The sequence below is a fragment of the Coffea arabica genome, chromosome 1e (genome assembly GCF_036785885.1).
Source record: "Coffea arabica cultivar ET-39 chromosome 1e, Coffea Arabica ET-39 HiFi, whole genome shotgun sequence".
Classification (NCBI taxonomy): Eukaryota; Viridiplantae; Streptophyta; class Magnoliopsida; order Gentianales; family Rubiaceae; genus Coffea; species Coffea arabica.
In genome coordinates this window covers 9,855,545-9,868,227 of record NC_092311.1, presented here as the reverse complement: position 1 = coordinate 9,868,227, position 12,683 = coordinate 9,855,545, and positions in this window count along the sequence as shown.

Below are 12,683 nucleotides of genomic sequence, written 5' to 3'. Positions count from 1 at the left end.
AACCATTTTTTTGCTCCATTTCCTTCATAAGCTGGCCGGCCATCTTGGAGTAGCAAAGGAGAAGAAGAAACTTCATTTTCTTTCTTTTTACTCTTAGTTTAATTTTAGGAAAAAAAACAAAAGTGAAGGAGTGAGTTAGTGAGTTAGTGAGTGAAATCCATCCAACTCTAGTGTGTGATCTTCAAGCCTTGAAGCTTTTGGTTGGTGGTTGTTTTGGGTGACTTAATCAACTTGTAAGAGAGGTATGTGATCCTTAATCCTTGCTTTTATGGCGTTATATTAAGTATTTAAAGATTTGAGGGTAAACTAGAAGTTGTTTGGATGCTTCCTATGGCTAAATCTCTTGAATTAGTGAAGTGGTAGTTGGGTTGGTTAAGTGGCCTACCATGTGTTTGATTAATTGTTAAATCTTTGATTCATGGTTTTAGTTAGAGTTAACACTTGGCATGTTGGTTAAGAGGAAAACAATGAAAGGATGAAGCAAGAAAAGTAGTGGTATGCACTAATAGCCCAAATTCCAGATTTCTGGAAATTTCAACTTCAGTTCTGCCCGGTTCCATTTCATGATTTTAGAGACCGAGTTAGCCTTAACTCAAAACATGAAAGTTGTATATAATGATGTTTTATAGTTGCCTGAAAAATTTCAGCCCAATCGGAGCAATTTATCCTGTGAAAAGACCGAAATATCCCTGCTGCCCTGTTTCTGTCCGAAACTGATAATCAGCTTCTGTAATTGGTTAGTTTGACTGGGAATACTACTGATTTGGTTGTCTATGTCTTCTTAAGAATAATAGCCTTGTATCTTAGCTTTCAAATGGCTTTGGAATTACCTGAATCGGAGTTGTGTGTGCTGAGATATGATTGAATATCACAGTGAGCTTTGAACTGGAAAATCTGGGGTTATTTTGGTAACTTTGACCTAGTTAGGATGAGAACTGGACTAAATAGTCTTCATCAAAGTTATAGTCCTCTGTCTTAGCTTCGAAATGGTATAACTTTCACTTCAATCCAATAAGCATAGTTTCGGTTAGGTCCGATACGCTAAATAGCAGTGAATCTGCCTTTTTGGTTTCCTAGCTTAAAGCTCATTTCCAGTCATTTTCCTAGCTAAATCTTGTACTTGAATGACTTTGAGCCTATTGAATGACTGTTGTGATGAATTTATATTGCGTATAACTTTAAGATTGATTGAGGAAAATAATGAAGCCATAAGTGGCTGGAAAAATAGGTAAATACAGAGGGCATGCTGCCCAAAGTTTTAGGGCTACGCAATTTCTTCAATTGAGTTGATCTTAGTACAAATGAAGGGTTTTGGGGGTTGTTTGTAACCCTAGGACCAACTGTTATCTTTTTGCTCAAAATTCATATTTTATTCTTTTGTACTAGTACTTAACCTGGAAAGACGTACGACGTGTAGTCGAGCCTCACTTGTGCATTCCGTTTACTCGATTTTGGATGTGAAACCTTCAATTGGTTTACTTTGATGATTTTAAAGCCAGTTTGAAGTGAAAACTTTTCAAGTATCTGTACTTGAACCGGTGAGTGTACCACTCCCCTCATTTGCTGTTTAACTTGGTTTCTGCCCCTGCAATCTGCGATTTAAATGATTGCACTATCTGTTTATTCTGTTGGAGACGAGGGTGTACTTTATCGCACTCGTTCTCTTATCTGTCCATATGCCTATTTATTGTGTATAATCTGTTAACTGTATCTGAGTCTGTTCGGACGTCGTTTAGAGGTTGGTATCCAACGACCTTTCTGTGACCTCTGAGCTCAACACCTGTGGTTAGTTACTCAAGTCAGGCCAGCATGGGCCTGGTCGATTAGATAACGAACCACGGTAGTCTGTTTTGGGAATCTTTGGGTATTGATACTCTTGATTTCCGGTATACTCGAGTATTACCAGTACTGTTCCTGAATGGAGTTCGGGCCCGGTAGGGGTATGTTTGGTAGACGAAAATTGGTGTAAAGTGGAGTCTACGGATATGTTGGTTCTATTTACATTGACGGAGAGTCAACGGGTTCAGATCAAGTACTGCAAATGGAAATCTGGCTCCTGAGAGCCACTTGTATCCTTTCCTTTTGAATCACTGTGTCTAAATGCTTTCTTTTATATCTGGTATATGTATCTGATTGATTAAACGTGAAAGGCCATGATTTTACCCCTATATGTTTGGTACCTCATTGAGCGTAAACTCACCCTTTTCTGTTACCTTTGTTTTCCTTACTGGGTACAAACTTGAAAATCACGATTTTGGAAGAAAAGGGTCAAGCTAGTATATATGTCATGTTGTTAAACTCTTTTGAAAATGAAAACCTAATTGTGTTTTGTGTAGTATGAGTACCTCGGATCGCACTGTATGTTAATTTGTTCAAGATTTCAATGTAAATATATGTATAAGTGTTTAACCTTGTCTATTAAATGTATTCCATTAAGACTATGACATTATGATTTGGTAGGCATGTTCTCACCTTAATAGTTTCCGATTGTTCATTTTTTTTGGGTCCTATCGCGCGTACTATGTTGGGTTTGTGTGAATCGACTCCATAGTCCTGGCGAGAGTTGGGCAGGCGGTCCGCCGAACCTTTTGGTTCGCCTTAGGGTGAGGTGGCGCTATCACAGGTGGTATCAGAACCATTTCGCGTGGTCTCTGCGTGGAGTGAGATTGGACCAAGTGGTGTTATGGTCCTGCTTTTGTGAATGCGTCGAAAGGTATAAGTACTCTTTTGAGCATAAACTATGAACCGTGCATGTCATAAGTGTAAAGATCTTTATCATGGGACTTGAGGAAGGTAGGTTGGTATGTCGGGTAGAAATTTTTAATATGGATGATTTACGCTTGGGACCGGCCGGCTCAAGTTGTGAATTATCTTAGATGGGATTCTTGCACCCGGATACGAAAGAGATGAGAGTCTAGGTTAGAAAGGACTGGGGCGAACTAGAAATGCGATTCTATGGAATTTCGTGTGGTTTGTTCGGGTGTGGTTAAGCGTGATCAACCTTGATTAAGATATAAATGGTGTTGTTCTCGTAGATTATGGACGGAGCCCTAGAGGGGGAAAAACTTTTCGTTAGTTATTTTTGTACTTGTGACCTAGTCTGTCTATAGTACTTTTGGATGACCCCGCTACTTTCATGGATCTCTCATATTTGTATCTAATTGACTGCTACTGTGTGACTGGTTCAGTACAGTTGTGTGTATATATGCTTTTGATCTGTGTGTATCTCTTGTTATTTGCTTATGTCTATAATTATCTTTAATATTATCTTTGCACCTCGACCTTAGATTGACTTAGATCAATGGAGGGCACTCGTAGTGGACGAGGCCGTAGGCGTGGAATTAGGCAACCCACGTCTGAAAGGGGCACTGGGGAAACCTCGTCTGGACCAAACCCTGAACCTAGGGTTGATCCCAAAGTCCAAATAGCTGCTGCCATGCAGCAAATGACTGATTTGCTAGCCCAACAGGGTCACAACCCTAACCCCAACCCTGGGAACCCTGGTAATCACGTGGAGAGCGAGGACCGGGCTCTCGAGAGGTTCCAGAATTTTGCCCCATCAAAGTTTATTAGGGGACCCGATCTAGATGTAGCCGAAAGGTGGCTAGAGAAAATGGTGGATATCTTTGCTGCCCTGCACTGCACGGAGGAACGACAAGTGACTTTTGCTGTTTTTCAGTTGGAAGGGGTGGCCCGTTCCTGGTGGAACGTAATACGACAAAAGTGGGACCGAGAGCAAATGCCCAGGACTTGGGTGAATTTTATGCGAGAGTTCAACGCTAAATTCTTCCCTCCTCTAGTTCAGGAACAAAAGGAGGATGAATTTATCCGGTTTCGTTAAGGGACCCAGACAATGGCCGAGTACGAGAGCCAATTTACTCGGCTATCCAAATTCGTGCCTGAATTTATCGTGACCGAGAAACGAAAAATACGGTGATTCGTCCAGGGTCTGAACGTGGAGATCCAGAAAGATCTAACCGTAGCCTAAATTAACGCCTTCAGCGATGCCGTAGAGAAGGCTCAACGAGTAGAGAATGCTAGGCTGGAGGTGAAAAACTTCCAAGTCAAGAAAAGGGGCTTTCCTGGGAGTAGCTCTGAGCAAGAAGGTATAAGTACGCCTTCTAAGATTGGAAGGGAAACGGGGGAGTACGACAATCGGGGGTGTCGCGTGATGTCTCTCAGGGGGGACCGGTCTCTGCTACTCGCGGTCCCTGTGGATATTGCGGAGGGCCAAATCATACGGAGGCAAATTGTTGGAAAAAAGAGGGAAAATGTCTGCGCTGCGGAAGTGCCGATCATCGGATTGCTGACTGCCCAGTTCGATTGCGAAAAGGAAAAGGGACCCCGCAACCAACAAAGACTAACCCTGGACAGTCAGAAAAGGAAGGGACTGGATTAAAGGTATCGGCTCGGGTATATTCTTTAGAGCACCATCAGGTCCCTGACTCGTCTAAGGACGTAGAAGGTACGATCCGTTGGGTACCTTAGATTTTGAAAAATTCCGTTGATAAGAAAATTTCGAGGACGAAATTTCTTTAAGGGGGAGAGAGTGTGAGAACCCGTAATTTTCTTAATTGCTATGTTTTATTTTCTTTTAATTGCACACTTTTCCATATTTTATTTATTCAAAAAATTGTGAAAATAATTTTTATGAGTAAAGATGGTTTTGAAATCATTTTTTCTAGTATAAGTTAGTTTATAAGATTGTAAGAGTGTATACAGGATGTGGGACCCACTAGTGCGGTAAGTTCGATAAAATTCGGCCAATTAGGTTAAGTTTTGTATATCGGAATTAATTTACTAGGTGTTAGTAAGATAAGGGAAAGAATTGGAGGATAGGAATATGATTTGGCAAAGATTAGTGAGAGAATGGCCAAGATGGTGTCAAGTGGCAAGACACCAACCATGCAACTTATTTGACCAAAGAATTTGATGAATTAAAACCTTTTTTTTTTTGCTCCATTTCCTTCATAAGCTGGCCAGCCATCTTGGAGCAGCAAAGGAGAAGAAGAAACTCCATTTTCTTGCTTTTTACTCTTAGTTTAATCTTAGGAAAAAAAACAAAAGTGAAGGAGTGAGTTAGTGAGTGAAATCCATCCAACTCTAGTGTGTGATCTTCAAGCCTTGAAGCTTTTGGTTGGTGGTTGTTTTGGGTGACTTAATCAACTTGTAAGAGAGGTATGTGATCCTTAATCCTTGCTTTTATGGTGTTATATTAAGTATTTAAAGGTTTGAGGGTAAACTAGAAGTTGTTTGGATGCTTCCTATGGCTAAATCTCTTGAATTAGTGAAGTAGTAGTTGGGTTGGTTAAGTGGCCTACCATGTGTTTGATTAATTGTTAAATCTTTGATTCATGGTTTTAGTTAGAGTTAACACTTGACATGTTGGTTAAGAGGAAAACAATGAAAGGATAAAGCAAGAAAAGTAGTGGTATGCACTAATAGCCCAAATTCCAGATTTCTGGAAATTTCAACTTCAGTTCTGCCCGGTTCCATTTCATGATTTTACAGACTGAATTAGCCTTAGTTCAAAACATGAAAGTTGTATATAATGATGTTTTATAGTTGCCTGCAAAATTTCAGCCCAATCGGAGCAATTTATCCTATGAAAAGACCGAAATACCCCTGCTGCCCTGTTTCTGTCCGAAACTGATAATAAGCTTCTGTAATTGGTTAGTTTGACTGGGAATACTACTGATTTGGTTGTCTATGTCTTCTTAAGAATAATATCCTTGTATCTTAGCTTTCAAATGGCTTTGGAATTACCTGAATCGGAGTTGTGTGTGCTGAGATATGATTGAATATCACAGTGAGTTTCGAACTGGAAAATCTGGGGTTGTTTTGGTAACTTTGACCTAGTTAGGATAAGAACTGAACTAAGTAGTTTCATCAAAGTTATAGTCCTCTGTCTTAGCTTCGAAACGGTATAATTTGCACTTCAATTCAATAAGCGTAGTTTCGGTTAGGTCCGATACGCTAAGTAGCGGTGAATCTGCCTTTTTGGTTTCCTAACTTAAAGTTCATTTCCGGTCATTTTCCTAACTAAATCTTGTACTTGAATGACTTTGAGCCTATTGAAAGGCTGTTGTGATGAATTTATATTGCGTATAACTTTGGGATTGATTGAGAAAAATAATGAAGCCATAAGTGGTTGGAAAAATAGGTAAATACAGAGGGAATGCTGCCCAAAATTTTAGGGCTACGTGATTCCTTCAATTGAGTTGATCTTAGTACAAATGAAGGGTTTTAGGGGTTGTTTGTAACCCTAGGACCAACTGTTATCTTTTTGCTCAAAAGTTATATTTTATTCTTTTGTACTAGTACTTAACCTGGAAAGACGTACGACGTGTAGTCGAGCCTCACTTGTACATTCCGTTTATTCAATTTTGGATGTGAAACCTTCAATTGGTTTACTTTGATGATTTAGGGTTTCTTGGCGATTAAAGCCAGTTTGAAGTGAAAACTTTTGAAGTATCTGTACTTGAACCGGTGAGTGTACCACTCCCCTCATTTGCTGTTTAACTTGGTTTCTGCCCCTGCAATCTGCAATTTAAATGACTGCACTATCTGTTTATTCTGTTGGAGACGAGGGTGTACTTTATCACACTCGTTCTCTTATCTGACCATATGCCTATTTACTGTGTATAATCTGTTAACTGTATTTGAATCTGTTCGGACGTCGTTTGGAGGCTGGTATCCAACGACCTTTCTGTGACCTCTGAATTCAACACCTGTGGCTTGTTACTCAAGTCGGGCCGGCAATGGTCTGGTCGATTAGATAACAAACCACGGTAGTCTGTTTTGGGAATCTTTGGGTATTGAAACTCTTGATTTTCGGTATACTCGAGTATTACCATTACTGTTCCTGAATGGAGTTCGGGCCCGGTAGGGGTATGTTTGATGGACGAAAATTGGTGTAAAGTGGGGTCTACGGATATGTTGGTTCTATTTACATTGACGGAGAATCAACGGGTTCGGATCAAGTACTGCAAATGGAAATCTGGCTCCTGAGAGCCACTTGTATCCTTTCCTTTTGAATCACTGTGTCTAAATGCTTTCCTTTATATCTGGTATATGTATCTGATTGATTAAACGTGAAAAACCATGATTTTATCCCTATATGTTTGGTACCTCATTGAGCGTAAGCTCACCCCTTTCTGTTGCCTTTGTTTTCCTTACAGGGGACAAACTTGAAAATCACGATTTTGGAAGAAAAGGGTCAAGTTAGTTTATATGTCATGTTTTTAAACTCTTTTGAAAACGAAGCCCTAATTGTGTTTTGTGTAGTATGAGTACCTCGGATCGCATTGTATGTTAATTTGTTCAAAACTTCAATGCAAATATATGTATAAGTGTTTAACCTTGTCTATTAAATGTATTTCGTTGAGACTATGACTTTATGGTTTGGTAGGCATGTTCTCACCTTAGTAGTTTCCGATTGTTTATTTTCTTTGGGTCCTATCGCGCGTACTATGTTGGGTTTGTGTAAGTCGACTCCGTAGTCCTGGCGAGAGTTGGGCAGGCAGTCCGCCGAACCCTTTGGTTCGCCTTAGGATGAGGTGGGGCTGTCACAAACTGTGCAAAACTTTAGTTAAACATTCATAAAAAAAACACACACACATAAAACTAACCCACTATTATTTGCAATTCTTCTCAATCCAAAATCTTAATACCTAGCAATTCAAATAGTATAGCATTAGCGTATTCCACTGTGCTAGATTAAAAGAATATGCCGGGAAATCATAAAGAAAGGACTGAACTTAATGAGATGAAGACGATCAAGGAAGTAGATAAAACAAATTTTAGTGTTGGAGCAAGCACCATTACCGCAGGCATACGATTTACCAAGTTTAGATGATGACCTTGTTAGCAAGTACCACGTCGGAGCAAGAGAGCAATGTATGCCCAAACTAGCCGAAAAAAAAAATATCCCAACAGTAGTTCATATTAACAGAGAAGAGTACAAGACCAGTTCAACTAGCAAACAAACATGAGTCCATTGTTTAAACCAAATAAACCAAAAGAAAAACTTGCAAAAAAAGCCTTGGCAGCAAAAAAAACATCCTAGAATCTATCACCAGTAGGTAAATTGTGACCATGAAACGAAAATGTAGACAATTGAAGAGGTTGCAGTTAAAACTAAAAGCTGGGATCGGCCCGATCTTGACTAGACGGATTCAAACTCCAAAACAAGACTTGAGCACGACAAAATTAGCACAGCCAGTAATGCACAATGATGCGACAACCAAAAATACGGTCCGAGCTGAGCTGCCACAAGCGGGACTGACTGGGTGCAGTCGAGCTGAGAGGGGGAACCGAGGGGGCAGTCCTGCAAAGAAAGAACAACGGCGGGACTGAAGTTCCCGGAGTAGTTCCGACGATCAAGTCAGCAGAGTTTAGGAGTAAGGTAACAGTATAGAGCACTGTAGATAGCGTACATTGTGTTGTCGCGTGGTATTATATTTATAGGCTTGCGGGTAGTAGTAGTTTCCATATAGGAGTCAGAGTCCCCTTAGTGTTCGGAATTGTTCTAGGGTTTCATATGACTGCCCCTAAAAATTCGGAGGCAGCGGCCCACGAGGCATGCTTCATAGAGAAGCGGCGGCCACGGCCGAGCTAGCCCTCTCCATTTCCCGAGCTGATGTATCCAAACTGTTGAATATCTATTGCCGAGCTCGGGCACCAAGCTGACACGCGTCACGCGCGGATTAGCCTCGCTACACTAGCCCCCCTTTGAGTCTAGAGTCACCGAAGGGTCGCGTGAATTTGGACCAAATTTTGAGGCGACGGGTTGGTTCAGCGAGGGGCCCACAATCCCTTGTTCGTGCAACTGCCATATCCGCTGGCGTAACCGGCGCTCCAGGGGTCACGCTCCCTCATAATGGCGGTTGTCAGCTCAACTGTCTTTCGAGGCGACGATTTTTAAATAATAAATTTGAAATTTCAATTCAAGACTCTTTACCTTCCCGCCCAGGTGGCCTATAAATAGGCCCTTCCAAACGTCGCTTTCAAGCTTCCTTCCTCATTTTCTCCATTTTCAAATCTCCATCAGCTCGCACCTCACCTAGTGAGCTCGTACGAGAGTAGCTTCCCCTCCTAAGCACCCATCAGCTCTTCTTCCTTACCTGCCAGTAAGTCTTTTTTTCCTTTTATGTCGTCTTCTTCCACACACTCAGACATTACTAGCTCGGCACCTAGGCGTAGAGTAGTCCGACTTGCCCCCATAGAAATAATTTCTTCTTCCAACTCCTCTTCCTCTTGTTCCTCAGAGTCTGAGTACCTTCCTTCTCCAGTCCACTCCCCCACCTTAGGTATGAATCAGCCCGACCAACCTGCCCAACCTGACGCAGGAGCTGCTGCCCCAGAGAACCCTTTGGAGGCAGTTTCAGCTTGCGTCGGGGCAGGACCCTCCAGGGGGTTCGATATCAACTTCTGGGAAGTCGAGATCATCCCTCCCTTTTGGACCAAGGGGATGTAGATGAACTGGTTGGGAGGTATGACATCCCTCCCCAGTTCGAGGCTAGGGCTGCCCGGCCAGGGGAGTACGCGTGCCAACCTCCTCTTGAGTTCATGGCCATCTACAGAGATCAGCTTATGGCTGGTCTCCGCCTTCCAATTCCTCACTTCTTCTACCAAATTCTGACCTTCTGGGAAATTCGGATAACCCAGTTCGTTCCCAACGCCATTCGGTCGATCCTTGGCTTCTTCATTTTATGTCGCATCCTTGAGATACCTTATTCTTTAGACCTGTTCAGGTCATTTTTTCAAATGAAGGTGAGCGGCCCGGTCCACGGTTGGTTCTACTTCGCTCGCAGGAGCGGGAGGAAGCTCCTAACCCGTGAGCTGTTCTCACATGTACCTTCCTCTATCAAGGGTTGGAAGGCCCAATTCTTCTTTGTGAAGAACACAGGGTTTCCTCCCTTGACCTGGAGGGAGGAGACCCAAGTATCTGACCCCATTCCTTCGTCTCTGCCAGCGGTCGAGCTGGACCGTCTGGTCAGTTCGGAAACTCGGTTGAAGGTGAAGGAATTCAACAATACTCAACTCTGGTCGGCGGGGTTGATTCGGGCAGAGGTAAATGACCCTGCCCCCGATCTCCGACCTCTCACCCCAGAGGAGCTGACAACTTGTAAATTCTTGATCTCATCTCTCCTTCTTTTCATGAGCTCCACAATGTTGTTCGAACTAACCTCTCCTCTCTATCCTGCAGTGAAGAAATTTCCCAGCTGCTGAACATAGGGGGAACAGGCGATCCCAGTACGCCTGTTACCGTGCCGTCCATCGTACCAAGCAGCTCTGTCCCCGTCGCTCCTCCTTCTGTTCCAGCCCTCTAGGCCCTGCTCAGTCATCTCCTGCGGAGGGGGCTAGCAAGCAAGAAAAAGAGGAAAAAATCAACGGCCAAGAGGGCCTGAACTGAGGCCACCTCTCCTACTGCCTAGGCGCCGTAACCAGCTCCTACCACTGCCACTGTGGAGCATTATGGGGTGAATTCGGCCGAACAGCAGGCCTCTTCCGACTCACCGCCCGCCATGTGGCATGGGAGGAATGTGATACCTCTGAACCCTCCCTCCGAGTTGAGCGCACATTCGTACCCCCTGCACTTCTACCCGAAGTGGGGATTATCCGTGAATGACCGTGCCCAATTTCTTGAAGCAGCTCGGGAGCTCCTTAGGGACACGATGCTTCCCCGAGACCACTACTTCGTTCAGCTCGCATCTAACTCTGAACTGCTGGAGCACTACTACCTAGCGCAGCTCAGGTAACTCTTCAACTAGTTGTGCCTTATTGGAATTTCTTTGCCTTGTCGGTTCTCACCCGGTACTCGATCTGCAGTTTAATGTTGCTGGTGCCGAGCTGTTGCAGCTGTACGAGAACATGGGAGAGAATCTTTCCCAGGCTGATGCGGCCAAGGACAGGTTGTCCAGCCAGCTTGAGGCAGCTGAATCAGAGCTGGAAGTTTTGAAGAAACAGCTTGCCGAGGCCCAGTCCGCCTGTGAGCTGGAGAAGAAGAATGCCGCCGAACTGACCTCGCAGCTGGAATCCGAACAGAAGAAATCCGCGGAGCTGCCTGGTCAGATTGAAGCTGCTTAGGAGGGTCGTCAACTTGGCGTTAGGGACTTCAAGAAGTTTGAGGAGTTCCTGAAAGACCTGGCCTTCCTCAACGGGCCAGTACTGCATGTGAGGTATACTCAGACTATACACGACGTGCAATCCCTGAACCTGCCTGGGTTTGACCTGGGCAGATGGTCTGAGTACAACCCACAAGCAGTCCATCAGATTGACAGGATCGTGGAGGGCTATGCCCGCGATTGGTCACAGATCCTTCCTTGCCTGCGACCTCCCCCGATCCTGAGCAGGAGCAACAGGGGAAAAATTAGGTAGCTCCTAGCATAGGTATAGATAGGGTGTAGGGCAGGGTAGGATCCGAGCTGGCCAGCTCATTTTTGTATGGCCCCCTTGTGTACATCTTTTTGCCATGGAATAGATGATCTTTTAGTTCAACACTATGTAAAAATTCTTTATTTTTTCATAGAATCTTGGATACATTCTTGTGAGCCCAAGCTTCGAGCTAACAGATCACCGAGCTGACGTTTACATTTTGTTACCTAAGCCTCGCGTAATGATCCTTCTAGCTTACTCCTGGTCAGTGCGAGTTCTAACGAAAAAGCTTTAAATTCAAATTGTGCCAGGTGCGTGGAACTTCTTCCTCACTGAGATGGGCTAACTTACAGTACCTCGAGCGATCAGCTTCTCTAACCACATAAGGACCTTCCCAATTTGGGTCTAACTTGCCTATGCCCGCAGCTCGACTTACTGAATTTCTCCATAGCACCAGGTCCCCTGGTTTGAAGGAGAGATGCCTTGCTTTAACGTTGTAGTACCGCACGATCTGCCATTTGTACTTGACCATTCTTATGATCGCTTCTTCCCTCCGATGCTCAACCAGGTCTAGGTTGAGCCCGCATCTCTTCATCATTATTCTGAGTCACGAAATGTTGAACCCGGCTCAAAGGTACCCCAATTTCGGTCGAAATTATTGCTTCGGCCCCATACGTCAAGACGAATGGAGTTTCCTGGATGGCCGTCTGAGGTGTAGTCCGGTAAGCCCACAGTATGATAGTCAACTCATCCATCCACCTAGTTCGGGCGGACTCTATTCGTGTCCTCAAGCCGTGCAGAATGGTTCTGTTGGCATTCTCGACCTGTCCGTTGGCTTGCGAGTGCCCCACAAAGGTAAAGTGCTACTGAATACCGAGCTCAGAGCACCACTCCTGAAGGAAACTGTCAGCGAACTGTCTGTCATTGTCCGAGATCAGGACCTATGGTATGCCAAATCGGCAAACTATACTTTTCCAAAGAAACTTCTGGATGACTCTATTATTGATGGTGCTAAGTGGTTTAGTCTCTACCCATTTTGTGAAATAGTCAATTGCCACCACCAGATGCTCATAACCTCCCGGAGCTCGGAAAAAAGGGTCTAGCAGGTCGATTCCCCATTGGAAGAACGGCCAAGGGCTATGGAGGGGAACCATCTCCCGAATTGGGGAGTGGTGAACTGGAGCGTGCAGCTGACAAGACCTGCACCTTGCCACTAGTTCGGCCGAGTCCCGGAAGATGGTGGGTCAATAGTACCCAGACAACATCCCTTTCTTGGCTAGAACTCTTGAGCCGACGTGATTATC